Source organism: Topomyia yanbarensis, chromosome 1 (genome assembly GCF_030247195.1).
Source record: "Topomyia yanbarensis strain Yona2022 chromosome 1, ASM3024719v1, whole genome shotgun sequence".
NCBI classification, from domain to species: Eukaryota; Metazoa; Arthropoda; class Insecta; order Diptera; family Culicidae; genus Topomyia; species Topomyia yanbarensis.
In genome coordinates, this window is record NC_080670.1 from 139,040,126 (window position 1) to 139,061,811 (window position 21,686).

Sequence of the window (21,686 nt, forward strand, 5' to 3'; positions counted from 1 at the left end):
AAATTGATCGAGAAATGGAATCTCAAACTGTACTGCGCCTTCAGCCCAGTACAGGATTGTTTGACGTACGATCTGATTGGCTACAAAATTGTTTCCGGTTCAAGCTATTGTTTTATTCTAATTAGGATACTGAATTTTGATTGGCTAGGAAGCTGTATCCGCTTTTAATTAATCTTGTATCAGTTGGAGTGAGTGGGTTGGTATACGCCTAAATTTATATATGTTTATAGACGGTTAAGGTCTGTTGGACTAATTATAGTTTTGCTACTCAGCGATAGGGTTTTTTACAAACATTATTTACATGACGAACAGTGGGCTTGGGTATTGAAATTGCATGCGCAAATATCGATTGGTTTCAAGACCGATTTTAATTATTTTTTTTTATACATGTAACAACATGAATTGTTACAAATTGAATATAGGAAAGTGAGACAAGGTCACATGTGCTTTCAAGCCGCTTGAACAGAGAACGACAGGGAGAATGCGATTCGTGAATGAGACAGATAGATATTTCAAAGTTTTTATTTGCATTGAAGTAAATAGTGTGAAATGTCTAGGCTATGTCGATAGCATAAAAGCCGTGCATTCAGTTGATTGCAATGCAGTCTCTTTCCATTCATCCTTATAGCTTTCATATTGTTTCGTTCGGAATTCTCGTGCAGAAAATATGGATAAATAAGTCATATACAGACCAATACTGTGAAAAAGAAATGATTCAAACTACTCAGTATATCCAGATATGGACGACGATACGTTAGAAGATACATTGTAGTTGCATCCCCCATCGAGAGTGGGTACTTTGGGAGACTTCTTTTCCTGGATCTAATTTGTTGATATTTTTGGTCTTTGATTCGTTATTTTTCATGAAAGTTCGTACCAATACAACGAATGGGCAGCTGATACAACTCATGGATCATTCGCCTGCGCAACGTTCCGTCTTCCATCTGCACGCCACCATAGATGGTACGCAACACTTTTCGTTTGCAAAATTCCAAGGGCGCGTTGGTCCTCCACGAGCATAGTCCAGGTTTCGTGGTCATAGAGGACCACCGATCTAATCAGCGTCTTGAATTTGAATTGAATCAATTTCGTGCGGCGGCGAAGTTTGTTCGACCGGAGCGTCCTCTGGAATCCAAAATAGGCACGGTTTCCCGCTAAGATCCGTCTATGAATTTCTCTGCTGTTATTATTGTCGTCGGTTACCAATGAGCCCAAATACATGAATTCGTCGACCATCTCGATTTCGTCACCGTTAATCCGAACTCGGGTGGGAGGTTCACATTGTCGTCTCTAGAACCTCTTCCTCTCGTGTATTTTGCCTTCGAAACGTTGATGGCAAGTCCAATCCTGCTGGCTTCAGCTTTCAGTCTTTGAACATATATATATTTCATTCAAAATTCTCTTTTGAAAATTTTCATCGTCAAACTTTCATATTACCCAGTTAAGCCAATTATAGCCTTAATTATAGTGTAGATACAGGCTTTGGATACAATTGAATTAAAGTTGAGTTGATGTAGCAGCAGACAAAAAATAGTTTTGTTTTCTCAAACCTTCGCAATTACAATTAATAAATATTTCAGATTGGCAGATTATCACACAACCTAGAAATGGATACAGAAATAGCTAGATAGATGCGATAGAAGAGAGACAGAGAGAGAGAGAGAGATGGGGGGGGGGGGGGGGGGGCGTGTGAGGAATGGCAAATGATGGTTAATGCAGTGACATTTTTATAGGTATATTATTATGATATATTGATTCTTACATTCTTATCATAAATAATGTAAGTAGTAATTTTTGCGCCATAACCAGTATAACCTAAACCTTGCAAAAGAGCTAAATTTTCGCTAGATTTTTGGCCTTTAAACATACAGTTGCTTTCGGTGATTATATGTAATTATATGAGAAATCTTTTATCTCACTACTAGGTGAATTACTTGTTGATCTGTGTATTGATATACCATCCAACATTTACCTCATGATTGAACACAATGCCTAATCCAAGGGATAAATACTAGAACTCACCGTTTCTTTATCAACACATTATTTAGTTTTTAAGTGAACTTATATATTGATTTTTGAGAATAGTTCATTTATTATAATGGTAATTCACAAAATGTTCTCAACATCGAATTCCTTGAATCATGTAGATGTATTTTGCCCCTAAAACACCAGTAAAGCAATACTCTGTATGAAACAATCTCATTTTTAGTTAGTGGAAATTAGTAAGCGAGGACTAAAAATACAAAATGTTTAATATCTCCGCCGCTCGTTCACGGATTTTGACAATCTACAGCTTGTTAGAAAGGTATTTTTACCTCCGCTAGCGAATGATAGATCTCAATAGTAGCATGTCTGTAATAATATACGTCCATGGAACTATTGAGAACCAGAGCTACAGGTCCAAAGCCCTGGTAAAGGAGGATGGTTGTGATGATCTGGGCCGCGGTCACCACGTAAAGCAAGATAGGTCATAACCCCAATTCCAAAGTGTGAAGCGACCCGTGCCGAGGGATGAGTGATCGAGGGGGTGAAAAAGATGCTCGATCAGGGGTGGGCGTAGCGTAGTAGGTAAATCGATTGCCTTGTACGCAGCGCACCTGGGTTCGAGTCCCGACCCCTCACATAGGGTTAGAAATTTTTCATAAGAGATTTTTCTAACCCGAAGAGGCGAATGACCTTAAGGTTAAAACCTCTATAATCGAAATAAAAAAAAAGATGCTCGATCGTTAACGGAGCCTGTGGGGTACCTGGGCAACCCCCACAGTAAGCGTCCCTTACCACGCTAATGCGGACCTCTGGCGTGGCGGACATTTATTCTCGCGCTACTCGTGGGAACTGATATGGAGAACAAAAACAAAAACTATAATAAACAAACGGAGGTGCCAAACCCCTTTGCTAGAGGTGGTTTGGCGAGGTCTCCCCCCCGTGGGGAGAGTAGTGGAGCGACGAGTGCTGCATCTGATAGCACCAGTGACCCCCCAGTAGTGGTAGGAAATAACCCTATCAACGAACTGGACGGGTCACTATCCGCGATGCGCAAGGTGGTAGAGCAGCTCGATTCAATAATCGAGTTGACTAGCGCAAAGCAAAACATAAGCAAGGAGTTAAAGCAGAGTCTCCTGGAGCTCCGGAAAACTGTTCGTGTCGCAAGACAGAAACAGAAGGCTTGTACCAAGAGGGTGGAATGTCGGGAGAAGTCCGACAGAGAAACCCAGACAGTGGCCTCCAAGAGGGAGGGAAGAGGGAAGGTCGATACAGGCACTCAGACAGTGACCTTCACCTTCTATGGAGCAGCCACGACGCTCGAAGCGGCGGCCGAGTTCCCCTCGAAGGGAAAAAGCAAGGGCAAGGGCAATCGTAAGACGGCGTCGAACGCAAAGCGCCCTAGGAAGTCGCCAGGCGAGGGTGCAAAAACCGACACCATACGGCGTGCAACCGTTAAGGCCAAACGCCGTCTGGCCGAGGTAAGCGAGGGCGAGAGTGACCTCGCTGAACAGAGCGTTGGTACCAGCAACCCGGCGCGACCGGGGCAGGGGGGCGTTAACCCCTGGACGCTGGTCACCAGGAAGAAGCCGGCACCGACATCGGAGGTACCGCGAAGAAGGCCAAGGGCAGAGGCGAGGGCTTGTGGTCAAAAACCGACAAGGACAAATACGCCGATGTCCTAAAGTCGATGAAGGCGGCCGAAAGCCTTTCGGCCCTTGGGCAAGATGTGCGTAGCGTGAGACGCACCAACCCGGGAGAAATGCTTCTGGTTCTGAAGCGAGGCGCACAATCTAGTGCGGTGTACAAACCCTTGGCCCAAGAGGTCCTTGGTGGCCAAACGTCGCTTGGGTGGTGCGGATCCGGGTGCGAAGGATCCCGCAGGGCGGCGTCCCGAGAAGGCGACTTCCCAGCCTAAAAAGGCGAAAGCCGCCAATCGGGCGCGCACTGCGGAGCGACCTGGCACCAGCCTGCCGGCGCCATCGGTACAAGATGGCGAATGGCAGGTGGTTAGCAGGGAGCGGAAGTCCAACGCACCTCGACCCGCTAAGAAGAAGGCGAGGGATAGAGGAGAGGCCCTGTTGGTGAAAACCAACGGGGGCAGCTATGCGGATGTCCTAAAATCGATGCGGGCGGCCGAAAGCCTCTCGAATTTAGGACAGGATGTGCGAAGCGTCAGACGCACCAAAGATGGCGAAATGATCTTGGTGCTGAAGCGTGGATCACAATCCAATGGAGCAACGTATAGGAGGTTGGCCCAAGAGGTCTTGGGAAACGGCGCTCAGGTGAGGTCGTTGGGAGCGGAAGTGACTCTCCAGTGTAAGCAACTGGACGAGATCACAAACGCAGAGGACGTCGTCTCGGCCGTTAAGCAGCAGTGCGGCGTCGAGATCGATCAGAACTCTGTACTATCAGGGAGCGGTTGCTTGGCACGCAGGTAGCTTACTTCAAGTTACCGGCCGCGGAAGCCAAGAAAGTAACCGACAAAGGGAAGTTGAAGATCGGATGGTCAGTATGCCCAGTTAGCATACTCCAGCCGCCTTCAGTGGACCGATGTTTCAAATGTCTGGAGCCAGGCCACAAGTCATACGACTGTAAGGGCCCAGACAGGAGCAAGTTGTGTCGTCGCTGCGGCGAGGAGGGACACAAGGCGCTGAAATGCGAGAGGGCACCCAAGTGTCTCATCTGCGCTAGCAAGAAGCAGGGCCGCAACCATGTTATCGGCGGACCTGCTTGTCCCTTCGGGGAGGCGGGAAAGAGGAAGTAATGGCAATCGTCACACAGCTGAATCTTAACCACTGCGCACCTGCTCAGCAGTTACTGTGGCAGTCGGTATTGGAGTCGGGGACAGATGTCGTCCTCCTATCCGACCCGTACAACGTCCCTGCCGACAACGGCAACTGGGTGGCGGACGGGTCTGGAATGGCGGCAATCTGTGCAACGGGTCGGTTCCCGGTCCAGGAGGTAGTACAGTCCTCTGCGGAGGGTGTCGCGATTGCCAAGATCAATGGTGTGTTCTATTGTAGCTGCTATGCCCCACCTATGTGGCCAATAGAACAGTTCAACCAGATGATCGATAGGCTCTCGTCTGACATGGTGGGAAGAAAGCCGTTTGTCGTAGCGGGTGACTTCGACGCTTAGGCGGTGGAGTGGGGCAGCCGCTATACAAATGGTAGGGGCCAAGCGCTTCTGGAGGCGCTTGCGAAACTCGACGCAGTGCTAGTCAATGATGGTTCCGCTAGCACATTCCGTAGGAATGGGGTCGAGTCGTGGATTGACGTAACGTTTGCCAGTCCAAGTCTGATCCCAGACATGGACTGGAGGGTAGACGAAGGCTACACCCATAGTGATCACCTAGCAATACGCTTCAAGATCAACTTTGGTGTGCAGCATTCTAGGGCGGGTAATCCCTGTCAGGTACGCGGGTGGAAGACCAATCACTTCGACAGCGAAGTTTTCACCGCGGCCCTGGGACTGGAGGCCAACACCGACAGTCTAAGCGGGGATGCGCTGGTAGCTGTTCTATCACGCGCGTGCGACGCCACTATGCCGAGGAAGACCCTGCCAAGAAATGGCAGACGCTCGGTATATTGGTGGAGTGCTGAGATCGCAGCCCTACGGTCAGCTTGCCTACAAGCTAGACGTAGGATGCAGCGAGCCCGCACTGAGGAGGGTAGAGTGGAACGACGTGAAGTGTTTCGTGCTGCGAAATCGGCCCTTAACAAGGCCATCAAGCGCAGCAAGAGAGCGTGTTTTGACAAATTGTGCGAGGAGGCCAACGTGAATCCGTGGGGCGATGCCTACAGGATCGTGATGGCAAAGACCAAAGGGGGCTCCTCACCTCCTGAACGGTCGCCAGAACGGTTGGCGAGAATTATCGAAGTACTCTTCCCGTCCCGAACCATAAGTCCCTGGCCCCCAGCGCCGCAAGGCACGGCGGGTACGGACGACATGGTGGCCCCGGTGACGAACGAAGAGCTACTTGCAGTTGCTAATTCTCTAGCGGTGAATAAAGCTCCAGGGCCTGATGGAGTTCCAAACAGCGCTCTCAAGTCAGCAATCATGGCGAACCCGAACATGTTCAGGTTGGCTATGCAGAGATGCCTTGACGAGTGCCGTTTTCCGGATAGATGGAAAAGGCAGAAGCTGGTACTGTTGCCGAAGGCCGGGAAGCCACCTGGCGACCCATCGGCGTACAGACCAATCTGTCTGATTGACACGACGGGCAAATTGCTTGAGAGGATTATCCTCAACAGGCTAACTCCATACGCAGAAGGTATGGACGGCCTGTCAAGTAATCAGTTCGGTTTTCGAAAGGGAAAGTCCACGGTGGACGCTATCAACTCAGTGGTAAGGACTGCCGAGATAGCGATCCAACGGAAGAGGCGGGGCATTCGATATTGCGCGTTAGTGACACTTGACGTGAAGAACGCATTCAACAGCGCAAGCTGGGATGCCATCGCGCTCTCGTTACACCGGCTTGGCCTGCCGGTGGGCCTGTACCGGATCTTGGAAAGCTACTTCCAGAACCGTGTACTATTATACGAGACCGATGCCGGTCAGCAAAGTGTTCTTATTACCGCAGGAGTTCCGCAAGGTTCAATCCTGGGCCCGGTACTATGGAACCTTATGTATGACGGGGTTCTGAGACTAAAGTTCCCTCCGGGCGTGAAAATCGTCGGTTTCGCCGACGATGTCACCCTGGCGGTCTACGGGGAGTCAATCTCAGAGGTAGAACTAACGGCGACACACGCGATAAGCATAGTGGCGGAATGGATGAGCGCGAGAGGCCTAGAGCTCGCCCATCACAAGACGGAGGTGGTTGTTGTCAATAACCGCAAGTCGGCACAACAAGCAGTTATCCAAGCGGGAGAAGTTGAGATAACTTCTAAGCGGAGTCTGAAGATTCTCGGGGCCATCATAGACGACAAGCTGACCTTCGGCAGTCATGTCGACTATGCGTGCAAGAAGGCTTCGGTGGCTGTTGCGGCATTATCGAGGATGATGTCCAACAGCTCCAAGGTGTGCGCCAGTAGACGCAGGCTATTGGCCGGTGTCGCCGTATCTATTCTTAGGTACGGTGGACCGTCCTGGGCGAGGGCACTGGGAGTAACCAGTTACCGTCGCAAATTGGAGAGCACCTATCGCTTGATGTGTCTCAGAGTGATATCTGCCTACCGCACGGTATCACATGATGCATCCTGCGTGATAGCGGGTATGATGCCAGTCGGGCTGGTCATCCGGGAAGACGAAGATTGTTTCGAATTGCGTGGCAATAGGGGAGTCCGTGAGCGTGCCAGGGTGACCTCGGTCGCCAGATGGCAACGCGAATGGGACAACTCGTCGAGAGGTAGGTGGACCCACCGGCTGATACCCAACATATCTAGCTGGGTGGGAAGACCCCATGGGGAAGTTCACTTCCATCTGACACAATTCCTGTCAGGCCATGGCTGTTTCCGACAGTACCTCCACAGGTTTGGGCACGCTGAGGCCCCAGTCTGCCCAGACTGCCCAGGTGTCGACGAAACTGCGGAGCACGTACTATTCGTATGTCCCCGCTTCGACGTCGAAAGAGGCGCTATGCTAGGCGTCTGCGGCTTGGACACAACCCCTGATACCCTTGTACAGGGGATGTGCCAAGCGGTAGAGAAGTGGAACGCAGTTTCGACTGCCACCACTCAGATTGCCTGCCGGCTGCAGAGAGCATGGAGCGCCGAGCAGCAGGCGAGGAGTTAGAGTGAGTGAATTGGCGGATGATAGACGAAGGTATGGTCTACCCATGCCAAGATGGGAGTGAGTGTGCGATAATGTAAGGCACGAGTGAGAGCGTACGCTAAGTACGGCCATCCCCCCAGAAGTAATGCCGAAAGGTAGTTCCTGGGGATGGATGGCGGAGCCCAATGGAGTTTAGTCGGTATTAATGGCTGGTCACCATTTGAGTCCGACACGCCCCCAGTGCACCCCGTGCGGTAGATTGGACCCTACCAATAGCACGTGTACTGGGTTAGGACATAAAGGTCTTCTCCATTGTTAAAAAAAAAAAAAAAAAAAAGAGGTAAAAAAAAAAAAAAAAAGAGGAGGTGAAGGCGCCCAAGTCAGGTCGTTAGGTGCGGAAATGACTCTCCAGTGTAAGCACCTGGACGAGTTCACGACCGCAGAAGATGTCGTCGCAGCCGTTAAGGAACAATGCAACGTCACAATCGAGCGGGCCTCTGTGCGATTTAGAGATGGACCCTCTGGCACCCAAGTAGCCTACCTCAGGCTACTGAAGGCGGATGCCAAAAAGGTAACCGAGAAAGGTAAGCTGAAGATCGGCTGGTCGGTATGCCCAATTAGCATACCCCAGCCGCCTTCAGTGGATAGGTGCTATCGGTGCCTTGAGTCCGGCCACAAAGCCTACGAGTGCAAGAACATAGACAGGAGCAAACTATGTCGTCGCTGCGACGAGGAGGGGGGTTGCACTAAGGCGCACAAGTGCCTTATCTGCACCGCTAAGAAGCAAGCCAATAAACATGCTATGGGCGGACCTTCGTGTCCCTTCGGTGAGGCAAATAAGAAGAAGCCGTGAACGTCACACAGCTGGCACGACTGACAAACTGCTTGAGAGGATCATCCTCAACAGGCTAACCCCGTACGTGGAAGGTACAGGCGGTCTGTCAAGCAACCAGTTTAGCTTTCGGAAGGGTAAGTCCATAGTGGAAGTTCTCAACTCAGTGATAAATACTGCCGAGATAGCGATCCAACGGAAAAGGCGAGGTATTCGATACTGTGCGTTAGTGACACTTGACGTGAAGAACGCATTCAACAGCGCAAGCTGGGATGCCATCGCGCTCTCGTTACACCGGCTTAGCCTACCGGTGGGTCTGTACCGGATCCTGGAAAGTTACTTCCAGAACCGCGTACTGCTATACGAGACCGATGCCGGTCAGAAAAGGGTTCCGATTACCGCCGGAGTCCCGCAGGGCTCGATCCTAGACCCGGTGCTATGGAACCTCATGTATGACGGGGTTCTGAGACTGAAGTTCCCTCCTGGGGTCAAGATCGTCGGCTTTACCGACGACGTAACCTTGGAGGTCTATAGGGAGTCAATTCCTGAGGTAGAACTAACCGCAGAACACGCGATCAGCACGGTGGAGGAATGGATGAGCGCGAGAGGCCTGGAGCTCGCTCATCATAAGACGGAGGTAGTTATCGTCAACAACCGCAAGTCGGCACAACATGCAGTTATCCATGTGGGAGAAGTCGCGATCACTTCACAGCGAAGTCTGAAGTTCTCGGAGTCATTATAGACGACAAGCTGACCTTCGGCAGCCATGTCGACTATACATGCAAGAGAGCGTCGACTGCTGTGCGGCTCTATCGAGAATGATGTCCAACAGCTCAAAGGTGTACGCCAGTAGACGTAGTTTACTGGCAGGCATTGCCGTATCTATCCTCAGGTACGGCGGCCCGTCATGGTCAAGAGCACTGAGGGTAACCAGTTACCTACAGAAACTGGAGAGCACCTACCGCGTGATGTGCCTCAGAGTGATGTCTGCCTACCGCACGGTATCACATGATGCATCCTGCGTGATAGCGATCATGATGCCAGTCGGGCTGGTCATTGGGGAAGATGAGGAGTGCTTCGAGCTACGTGGAAATAGGGGAGCCCGCGAGCACACCAGGGTGACCTCGGTCGCCAGATGGCAGCGTGAGTGGGACAACTCCTCGAAAGGTAGGTGGACCCACCGGCTGATACCTAGCATATCGAGCTGGGTGGGAAGACCCCATGGGGAAGTTCACTTCCACCTGACACAATTCCTGTCAGGCCATGGCTGTTTCCGACAGTACCTCCACAGGTTCGGGCACGCGGAGGCCCCAGTCTGCCCGGACTGCCCAGGTGTAGACGAAACTGCCGAAAACATACAACACATCGGTTCTACGTCGAAAGAAGAGCAATGCTTGACGTCTGTGGCTGGGACACAACCCCTGATACCCTTATTCAGCGGATGTGTCAATCGGTGGAGAAGTGGAACGCAGTCTCGGCTGCTACCATCCAGATTGCCAGTAGGCTACAGGTAATCTGGCGAATCGAGCAACAGACGACGGGCACGGCTAACTAGTGATTGGTTAGCTGGAGCGAAAAAGGCCAAGTGCAAAAAAGGGAGTGAATGGTCTGTTCATGCCGAGGCAGGTTTGGCGCAGCGACTGGCAACCGCGTAAGGGGTAAACCCAGCCACCCCGAAGCAAGACAGAAGAGTGAGTGTATAGGCGTACAAGTGGACTGCCTCATGCCAAGACGGGAGGGTCGTAGCGTAGTATGTTGGGACTTAGCTATCGATGCCTCATGGCGTGGCAGAGGAGTGATAGGGTGAGCATCCAAGTCAGTCTCACACGGCATGTTAAGGGTGAGCACAAAAGTCAGCCTCACATGGTATGGTAGAGGCTAGCACAAAAGTAAGCCTAGCAAGGAATGAAAAAGGTGAGCACACAAGTCAGCCTCGCATGGTATGTCAGAAGTGGGGCCTAAAAAAAATGTCCCACATGGGATGCCAGGGGGAGTGACAGAGGTACAATAGAGTGGCACGATCGAGAGTGAATCAGGTGATAGGGTGAGCCCCCAAGTCAGCCTCACATGGTATGGGTGGGGCGAGCACAAAAGTAAGCCTTGCAAGGAACGAAAAAGGTGAGCACAAAAGTCAGCCTCATGTGGGAGTGTTTGAGAGTGAATCAAGGTGCGATAGAGAGAGCACCCAAGTAAGCCTCATACAGGACGTATGAACGCGTGAGTGAGAGTGAATGAGTACACTAAGTACAGCCATCCCCCCAGAAGTAATACCGAGAGGTAGTTCCTGGGAGGAACGATGGCGGAGCCCAATGGAGTTTAGTCGGTATTAATGGCAGCGTCACCATTCGAGCCCGACACGCCCCCAGTGCACCCCGTGCGGTAGATTGGACCCTACCAATAGCACGTGTACTGGGCTAGGACGTAAAGGTCTTCTCCATTGTCAAAAAAAAAGAAAAAAGACATTGTCTCAATTTGTCGAGCTGAGTCGATTGGTATATGAGACTCGGCCCTCCGGGCCTCGGAAAAAGTTTTCAAAGTTTGAGCGAATCCTATACATTTCTTTTGTAAGAAATGTAAAACGTTAAGGTTTAACATTCGGTGCTATTTTGATATTGTTGGTATTTTTTTAGAGTGGCAGAGCTTTAGGTTTTCCCCTGGCCAAATTCCGTGCGAAATCCCGTGACCCGTTTCCTAAACTTTAAACTTGGTGTAACAGAGAATATTGATTGGTGTTTGTTTTGATTTAATTACAATCTGCATATTGTGCTTCAATAACGATAATGTTTAGGGACCATTCATAAATGACGCATTATATGGAGGAGGGGGGAGTTTTGTATTTTGTGATGATGTGCGACGGCAGGGGGGTAAGAGGTCATGTCATGCTACGTAGCTTTTTAAAAGGGGAATAGGGGTTGATGTTACACTTCTTCCTCTCTGTCCATATACTGGCACTGGTTGTATTGAAAAACCAATAAAATTAACAATGAAAATCAAGTAAACACCATAGACTGTGAAAATAAGCCATGCTCAACTCATTGGGTGGACGAGATCTGTTTCCCTTTGTCTTCTCGCCCGGCTAAAGCGCAATTAGTGTCAGTGAGAGACTCGGGCAGCCAATAAGCATTCAAAAAAATAAATCATGTTAACATCTTGTATATTGTGCCCGTTGTCCTAAATACATGTTTCTATCTTGCCCTATCTAACTTTCCTGCTTCACACTTGCTGTCTCCGGTGACTAATGTTATAAGCGGACGAACTTCGACGTGACGCAGAGGGGCCCCTCTGATGATTCACCACCATCGTCGATGCGATGGTACTCGATCGCTCGCTTCTGAGCGCTCGGTGTTTCGAACGTGCTGATGGAACACTAATTCGGGTCGCTCGTTTCTTCTGCCGCAAGTGCACCGTGCCACAACTCACACACACAATTCGGAGACCCGCCGTCGACGATAGAGTCCCTCTGTCTCACCCCCTCTGCTCACACTCCCGCGTGGTGCGGTCTTAATACGATGATAACACTTGCTACGTACTGTCTTTTCGGGTCACTGTTTTTCTACACAAGCACGCCATCGGCTGACGGCTGATACCCAATGCCAGCAAACTCGTCACTCGTATCTTCAGACAATCAGTTCGTGAGCGTGGGCAGACGTACTTCTTCTCCGCAGTGACTTTGCCTTGCCGTTCAAAGCTCTCTCACCGACACTGTTGCGTCTTCTTTTGCACTGCAGCACCTAGTGAGGTTAAATGCCTGGATCGCTCGGCTCTCTGCACATTGATGATGACCGGCAAGGTAATGCCGGGGAGCGCCGATGAGATCGTGCAATATGGAGGCGTACGCTTTTCAGAAGCACGTCATAAAAGGCTCTAGAAATATTTCGATGAGTGAATAATTATTGAGTTTATGATGGCAGCTTTACCTCTGGTGGAGAGCCTTGTTCGGGAACCGTGCGTCGTGGTTACTCTGTTTGAGCGTCTGCTGTTGGGAATTAATTACATTAGTTCAATTGGGAGGTTGCTTGGGCCGGATAATTCACCTCGTGGTAGCAAAATGGTGGCTCAACCGACGCTTGTGCTGGCGTTTTTGTAGCGGCTTTTGGTTCCTTCGCGTGCTTGTGCGCGATCTCTTCATGGAGTGCATTTTCGTGAGTTAAGAGGGTCGTGCTCGGCACAATGAAAGATAATTTACCTTGACTTCGATTAAATTTTTTCCAACCACGCTGATTTACGCTGAGTGTTGGACAGCAGATCTCGTGGCTATGATGCGGAGCGTTTTGAAGCACTACGAAAAGTGATAATTGTTAGCAGTTTGTGCGGTTGGATGAGCTGCGGCTTGCTGCTTCAATAGTATTTGTGTGCGAGAGTGACGACCATAATTGTATGGTTTCGTTAAGTTTGATGTTTCGCTCTTGAGCGTTCGTTTTGGCAGTGCAACCAGAAGCATAAAATATATTTCCTCCGTGTTGTGATGAGAATGTCTATTCCACACAACTCCACAGTGTGACATTGACCACAGTTGATAGAGAACAGTTGCGCAAAGAGTAAAGTCAAAAAAAGTCTACCTATCGAGCACAATTGAAATCCGTCTCTGATACCTGTACAGCAAAGCTGGATTCTAATTTTGCTCGATAGATAGACTTTTTCTGACTTCAAACTCTGCACACTCCTTGCGTACCTTTGTACTAAGGCGTATGAGGTTGACCTGATGCCATGACAATCTTACCCGTTTCATCTAACATCGTTTTTTTTAAATTTTGTCGTGACTAACGACTTACCTTTCAAAATTTCGAAAGAAAAATGATGTAAGATTTTGAACGCTTATATCTTTTGTTGTACTGAATGAATTTAATCAATTTCTTCGGCATTTTGTCGAAAATATTTGTATCAATGTTGTATTAAATTTTGGAATATGTAGGACATTCATTATCAACGGAAAAATAGTGTTTTGAAAAATCTTTCGAAAACGACTCGGAATAGTGAAAATTTTCAGCCCATCCCGCACAGAGCCGTCAAAATGGTGCAGCAAATGAACAATAAAATAATGAAAAGTTTATATATAGGTCCACTACATGTTTGTTCCTATGATTATTCGTATTGGGTTGCTTGACGAGAGCGGTTGGTGGGGGAAAGCCGGCATATTAGTTTTGGTTAAGCCATTAGAAGCCGGACGGAAAGGAAAGGCTCATGCACGCCACGAGAACGAGCGAAAAAAGCGATAGTAGTGCATATTAGCGAAAGCGTTACCTACATTTTGAACCTTAATAACTTTTCTTCTACTAAACGGATTGCCAATCTTGTTTCATAAATCGGAAGGAAAACGTTCAACGCTTGCTACCGATACGTTGTTTGCTATATAAAATTTGTTTAAATAGTTCAAAAACTACTTTAAATGAGAATCAACATCAATGATAAAACCTATAAATAGAGGTGTCGCAGCTTTTCTCAAAGCCAGACGTGTGTAAGACGCAGTGCATAACAGACGTGCGTGGTCGTGAGAAGCTGCATCGGACGACCAATCAAATCGGCTACCACCGGAGAGAAGAAAAACGTTGTTGGCGGTGAGAAGGCCAAAAAGCCAAAGGCTAAGAAACGCAGTCACGGAAAAAGCGGTAGTAACTTCCACTAAAATTGCCACCAAAATATCGAAGGCTGCAAAGCGTACTCATTCGGTGTGAGCTGCGAAAGGGGAAAGATGTATGTACGCAGTAAAAACAATCGTCGGCAAGATTTGAATTGTTTCAAAAGATTCTCGTCTTGTATCAACATAGTTATCTACAAACCGTCCTTATTAGGACGAATGCAAAATGGAAAAAGAATTTAATTAGAAAGTTTCTTTTATTAACTAGTACTAAGTTTGCGCTTGTTAATTCTGTACTTTTACCAGTAAATCATAAGAAAATGTTTTTCTAATCTACAAACCCGAAGGTTTTTGCAAATCCTTCCAAGAAAATCAGTGAATGTCGCAACTCTGCCACTAAGCGAAAGCTACACCAAAACGAATGATGAAAAGATTGGTTGGTAATGTATATGACATAACAGGGGTGTCGTGACCACACTTCGAAGTTATTTCAAATCTTGCAAAGCATAAATTGACATAATTTCAATGATTGTTCCTTTATGAATGAAATGACAAATTTTCAGGTCAACGCGGCAATAACTTTGCAATTTATAGAACAATTTTATATTTTTAGTTATCATATATTAACTGTCATCTCTTCCAAACAACTTAACCCTCTGCTGCCAACCCCGTGGTTTTGCAGGGTTAAGGAGAATCATTGTAAAATGTCCAATACATGATTTTATGTTGTTACCTCCACTAAAACCACTTCAGAACACTCCCACCTGTCATACATGTACATTGTCTGCTTGTTGAAATCATTATATGAAATTATTGACCTGTATTCAACTCGGTAATAAAATTGTTTTGCTGAATATACTAACGAACGGGATCCCCAGGAAAATTTCGCTGAGCCCGGTGATTCGAACTTAATGCGTAAAATTTAGCCATTTGAAAGAAATACAAGCAGAATTTTAAGAATATGATCATCACGGTTATGTCCCGGACATTACCCGCCCCTAGTTTTTCGCTAAGCGTGTTCATTTCTATATGAAAAAGATTCCTATGGTTGTTTCGAGAGATTTTAACATTGATATTTCAAAGCAAGAAAATTGTTCATTTCATGAATGAATGTCTCAACGAGCTTAGAATCCAGCGCATCCCCTATCAACGCAGACGCCAACAACAAAGGTTCTTGTTCAGCACCACCATAATTATTATAAAGAATAAGTTGAAACATTCCCACATATTTCATTGAGTATCATTCGATTTGAATTACAAGTCAAACGAATAGTCACGACACTCCGGTTAAGTCCTAGACATTACCCACCTATCTTTTTTGCGAGGACAAGGCGGGAAGGGTTACCGTCAAGCTACGAAATTACCAGGGGGGGGGGGGTATTTAGAGGTTTGTGACGAAATGCTACGATGGGGGAGGGGGTGTTAAAAATCACTCAAAAAATACTACGTCATTTATGGATAGTCTCTTAGAGGGGTACTGTCTTCAGTGAAGTTGCTCGAGAAATCAAAGACTACCAGATGATGATAGATTAGTTTGGGATACGCTCACTATGAGGCTTTAATGAGCGTACCACCTAAAAGTATATTATAGAATATGATCCATCTCAAAAGTCTAATAACTTAGAAAGATGGTGTTTTCGGCAATGCTCTAGAAGAGGTCAAGGGCTACGCGATTATGGGCAAATCAAATTAAAGTGAGCATGTACTATTTTTCCAAATTCTATATCTCGAGATCATGATAATTTAAAAGTGTGGTGTCTTCGGCTATATTCAGCAGCGGGTCGAGTGTTGGCGAATTGTTAATTTCAGAATTCAGCCACTAGGCGGCGCTAGGGAGAATACTACTTACAGTACATGTTAGGTGATGTTTTGTCACGAAAGTTTAATAATTTAGGAAAATGATGTTTTCTGTAAAGTTTCTGAGGACGAAAAGGGCTTTTATTTTTTTATAATTAATAAATTTATTTAGGCCCAAATGCGGTAGCTCGACGAGGCCGATTGTTTGTATTTTTTTACAATAAATAAAAAAAAACAGCTATGTTAAATTTTTGGTCTAGTTCAGGCGCAGCTGTCTGCTGCGTGTTGAGATACTTTTTCTAGGGGGCGAGATATTGCCAGTGTTATCCACTGCAAGTTGAGGTTCATTTCGTTTGCCTTCTTTCGCGTTATCGTTCACGTCCATGTCCTCATCCGTACTACTTTCCTGCTGCTCGCAGTCGGATGTTCCAGTTTGTGTTTTACTCTTAAGGGTCGTTTTAGTATGTTCGTTATCGGCATTCGTTGCGTTGTTGTTGTTGCTGGTTGTTAGTGCTTGATCCATAGATGTTCGTTTTGCAGCTGTTAGTGGTTTAGCGTAATATGGTTGTGTGCTGATTTCAGTTGGATTTGAGTTTTCCTTAACAGTTTCTACGCAAGGTTTTCCGAGGTGCAGCTTCTTCGTGCAGAACTGACACGTAGGAATTTGCCCTGGGTACGCGACTAGTGATGTCTGTTGAATGCGAGCATCGTCCCTTCCTAACACTGTGAAGCTTATGTAGGAGGGAATTGGCTTGGTCACACGCATTCTCACCACACGAACACCGTTAGGGATGCCCGGGAAAAAATCCTCCATGTATCATGTGTAACGGAGTCTACTTCTTTACTACTTTTTCTCTTAAAATTAGATATCACCCACTAGGCGGAGCTAGTCAGCAAACATCTTTTTATTTCAATATCTTCTAAAGACGGTAATTTAGAAGGGTGATGTCTTCAGCAAAGTTGCTCGAGCTGTCAAGGACTGCCCGATGGTGACAGATCAATTTGGGATACTTTCACTATGCGGCACTAAACCAATTAATTTTCATCTGCCAACAACTTACCCTTCAATATAAAACACTCCCATTGCACAGTGGTCCCCCCATAGGCCAATAATGCAAAAAAAATATTTCGGCGAAGGCGTGTTTTTATCTTGCGATTACATCATTCTGTATGTATATTTTATAGCTTCATAATTAATTTTGTCAATACTGAACTGGTTTTCTTAGTATATAGAAGAATGCATAGGGTGGCTCGTTATTTACCGATAATGTAAATAATATCGATAATCGATTGCTCGCCAGAAAAATGTTTTTGTCGATCTGTAATTTTTAATATTCAATTTTTTTCAGATAACACTACTATTAGCTTTGTATTAAATGATAATGTTCAGTTTTTGGAGTGTAAGGAGAGCAGAATTATGGGTTTATTTGTATAAGTAATAGAAAAAATTAACCTAAAAATTTTCAATATGACTTTAACTAACTTTGTCCCTCGATATCCTTCCCGAACTTCTTTTCAAAATGGTCGTCAGACGTTCCACTTCCACTTAAACTAGGCTTCAGCTGCGCATCTCTGCGCCCAGAATGCCTAGAAAATCTATGATGTTGTACATGTTTAACGGGATAATGCAAGACGAAAAACTTTATATCAGACTGTCAAATTATATTACGATAATAATTAATACTGATCTCGAAACTAAATAGCTTCTTTGTTATTTTCCCAAAATTTCTTATCGATCGAATCATTAGAACTTGAGTTATATCGATTTATTTGACGCTTCTCTTTGAAACACATGTCACTACGGAATCTTCGATGTACGAGGCAAATGTCTCACTCCACTTCATATTACAACTACGTTCTCAAGTACAAGTAGTATTTCTCCATTTTAAAATAGCTGGTACTCGGTTTTTTTTATTATGGGATAATTTTTATTGTAGGAAAACACATTGTTTGTTCACGAAAACCATCATTTTAAAGGAAAAAATACACGATTTATTTAAAATTCGAGATATTATGCTCACCGAAGACGATATCATAATATTTGCGTTCAGGTGCAGAAGCTACAATTTAGAGAGCTTTCAATGAATAACTATTTATTTTTTACCAGCGCAGCACAACTTGTACTATTCGATACTAAAAAAAAAAAAAGGAACAAAAAAAGTAAATGTGAATCTTAATGTAATAAGAAAAGCCGTATTACACTGTTAGGTGGATATAACCGATTTTTTATTGCGAAATTTGAATTCTGCGACCCAAATTTACTATAGAAATGCAGTTTTGTATCAAAATTTGCATTAAATATATTTATGACCGCCTCTCTTAAGGAATGGAACCACTGTGCATTGTTCGGGTAGAACAAAGGACACTACTTTGAGAGCAATTATTTATTAAAAAAGCTTCAAACTTTAAATACAGATTTGATTAGGAAAATGGTAGAAAATAAAACATATAGGTTAACTTATAAAGTAGTGTACAATTTCAATAAACCATGTGGTTTCTTTGGCCATCAGCAGCCGATAATTTCTTTTTCTTCTGTTAGGATGATTATTAAATTAAAATTCAATAGTATTCTTATAAATTAAACCTACCGATGGAGAGCTAAACAACAGCTAGGAATTAGTTTTAAATGCACTGCAATTTATAAATATGATTTTTCGATATACTTGCCTATGCAGTAGGCACTACGCTGCTTTATCTTCTGCCAACATTTCGTTTTCGTCTGACAGGCCAAAGGACAGGTCACTGTCCACGGGATTTGTCAAGCAGTGTTGCCGTTTGTGATGTTCCTGTAGCAACACCCCTGAAGTTGAAAAAATTTCCATTTTGATACATCGACGGACCCACATGTGCATTGAAAATGTCCAAAACTATTGATTTAGATCTGCCAACAACTTGTCGTTCAATATAAAACTCACTCTCATAAAGTTGATTTTTGATTTCGTTTTGACACATTGGCGGACCCCCCTGTGCATTGAAAATGTCCAAAACTATTGATTTAGATCTGCCAACAACTTGTCGTTCAATATAAAACTCACTCTCATAAAGTTGATTTTTGATTTCGTTTTGACACATTGGCGGACCCCCCTGTGCATTGAAAATGCCCAAAACTTTTGAAGTTCATGTACCAACAGCTTACCATTAAAACTCACTCCCATGAAGTTGAAAAAATTTCTATTTTGATTCATCGACGGATCCCCATGTGCATTGAAAATGTCCTAAACTATTGGTTTTCAATTGCCAACAACTTGCCTTGCAATATGAAATTCACACACAAAATGTTCAAAATTTAGCTGCCAACCACTTGCCTTGCAATATGAAATTCATTCCCAAAATGTTGAAAAATTTTCTTTTTTGGCACATCGTCGCTGTTGTGCTATCTTATGACAAACGCCATTTTGGGGTGAACTGAGTTAGATATGCCATGTTACTAAATTTTAAAATCTCCATAAAGTCGCGATTTGAAAGTTTTAAAATTCTGCTGGGTTGCTGAGGTATAGCGAAACACGATTATGACAAGCGCAAATTTCTCGAGTGATCGAGTTGTGCTATCTTATGACAAAGAAAAAAGAGACAACATTCTTAGTTTGTTGGCTTGCTATAAGCCGAAAAGCTTATAGCAAGCCAACAGATGTCTCTGATGACATAGGTAATTTCTATGCAGATCAACCATAAGCATTAGCTAGGTTCTTGTCTCGGGAGCAAAACTTTTCCTACCATAGTTTTTTTCTGGGAATGGTTGGCTTATATATTCAAGATTATTGAACATATTTCCTTTTGAGATTTCCACTTGTTTTGGAAAGTATACCGAAATGTAGTGATGGATTATGCAAGAAGAATATTTGTTTCGTCTAGTCACCTGTCAACAATAACATTGTTTGATAGACATTGTCTCTAAATTGTCAATGAAACCAACTTTTGTTTATTGTTTTTTCTGAATAAAGGAGGAAAATTGGGAAAACTTTGTGTTCCAATACTATCATTTTGCAACCTGATATTGCTGCTATCGCATGGAAAAGTATTATATTGGACATAGTGATCTATAACGCATAATTTTACGAATCAGTTATAATTCATTTTTATATGAAATCTTCTGTGCACATTTGGGACACGTCATACATATTTTATCATGAATACACACTTATGACACGTATGCGAGCGACTTTGGTTTACATTTTAAGCAAAAACTGTAAGTGTAGTCAACCGATCTTCACACAAATCGGGAGATTACTTCAGAAAAGATAGAAGTATCCAATGTCTTCTCCGAAAAGCTTCTAGCATTTATAAATTTTAAGATATTCAATCTCAAACTTTAAAAATCGTTTTTCTCGAAAAGTGCTAAATGGCGCTTGTCATAAGATAGCACAACAGCGACGACATTGGAACTCCCTGTGCATTGAAAATGTCCAAAACAATTGGTTTTCATCTGCCAAGAAATTGCCCTTCAAAATAAAACTTATTGCCATATTGTAGAAAAAATTCGATTATGAAAACCCATCATTCACATCACATCATTTCCCTAAATTATTAAACTTTCGTGACAAAACATCACCTAACATTCACTGGAAGTTGTATTCTCCCTAGCGCCTAGTGGCTAAATTCTGAAATTATCTATTCACCTTCGGACAGCACTCGACCCGCTGATTAATATTGCGAAGACACCACACTTCTAAATTATCGTGATCTCGAGATATAGAATTTGAAAAATAGTACATGCTCACTAGCTGCACCTGGCGGATCTATTTCAGTTTGATTTGCCCGTAATCGCGTAGCCGTTGATCTCCCCTAGAACTTTGTCGGAAACACAATCTTTCTATGTTACTAGACTTTTGAGATGTATCATATTCTATAATGTACTTTTAGGTGGTACGCTCACTAGTGCACTATAGTGAGAGTATCCCAAACTAATCTATCACCATCTGGTAGTCTTTGATTTCTCGAACATCTTTACTGAAGATAGTACCCCTCTAAACATTCTCGTTATTGAGACAAATAATGATTTTGACATTAATTAAACATTTGCATTAGTATTAGCGCCGCCTGATGGGACACTTCTGGTTTATTATTTCCACTATCCAGAAACTCTTGACTTTCTGGACAAATCTTCCTGAGACACCACCTTTCAAAATAATCAGTGTTTCGAAATATTCCATGTTAAACCTATTCAACGTTAGTCACATTCACGACGAGAGGTTCGATTTATTTACTCTCTTTTAAAGTACCCCTGGCGGCACAGTTCTCAACTAATTGGATATTCATGTCACTCTAAATTGTAGGTCTAAATAAGCACAACAACTTTGCCAAAGAAAGTATAGTGCAAAATGTTAACGCAGACGAAATATTCAACCATAGCCCCAATTAGTCAAAATCCCATAAGCTATGTGATTAATATTACGCGGGTACCGCGCAGTAGAAATCCGTTGTAGGAGACCCTTTTTTCAATTGTGTGAACTTTTTCGGCGACAAGTTTTTTGCTTACGTTCTATCAAGCAGTCATTTACCGATTTTATTACATCCTTAATTTACTCTTCACATAATACCAATGGACTGTAGGGAAAAAACTGAGAGCCGGCTCTGTATTTTCAGGATCACTGACACATAAAATTTTCCTGCATAATTTCTAATTTGACTTCCAACGAATTCTCCGATACCTCGCTTCTCACATAGCTACTGCCAAAGACGAATCACCATAGAACTCTAAATACCTTGCTCTGTATAATCACGAACAAAGGAAAGCGATATAGTTGCCTTGACAATTCCAGTTTTTCATAAAAATAAAACAAATTT

At 44.7% G+C, this 21,686-nt stretch overlaps 1 protein-coding gene and 1 long non-coding RNA gene across 4 annotated transcripts in view; both read right to left on the reverse strand.

The window, feature by feature from the left end:
- Nucleotides 1–21,686, reverse strand: part of LOC131693498 (glutathione S-transferase 1-1) — a 132,664-nt gene that overhangs the window by 102,997 nt on the left and 7,981 nt on the right. Inside the window, exon 1 of one of the 3 annotated variants that reach the window (XM_058981402.1) lies at nucleotides 18,491–18,662. The exons of the other annotated variants lie outside the window; for them this stretch is intronic. The gene's annotated coding sequence lies outside the window, so the exon portion shown is untranslated. Of the gene's footprint in view, nucleotides 1–18,490; nucleotides 18,663–21,686 lie in introns of those variants that run through there. 3 annotated transcript variants of the gene reach the window in all.
- LOC131694176 (uncharacterized) lies at nucleotides 11,574–12,828 on the reverse strand. The gene is made up of 4 exons (XR_009306440.1): nucleotides 12,717–12,828; nucleotides 12,565–12,653; nucleotides 12,448–12,503; nucleotides 11,574–12,394 (listed from the first exon to the last, which is right to left on the reverse strand). It is a non-coding gene; the product is annotated as an uncharacterized LOC131694176 (long non-coding RNA).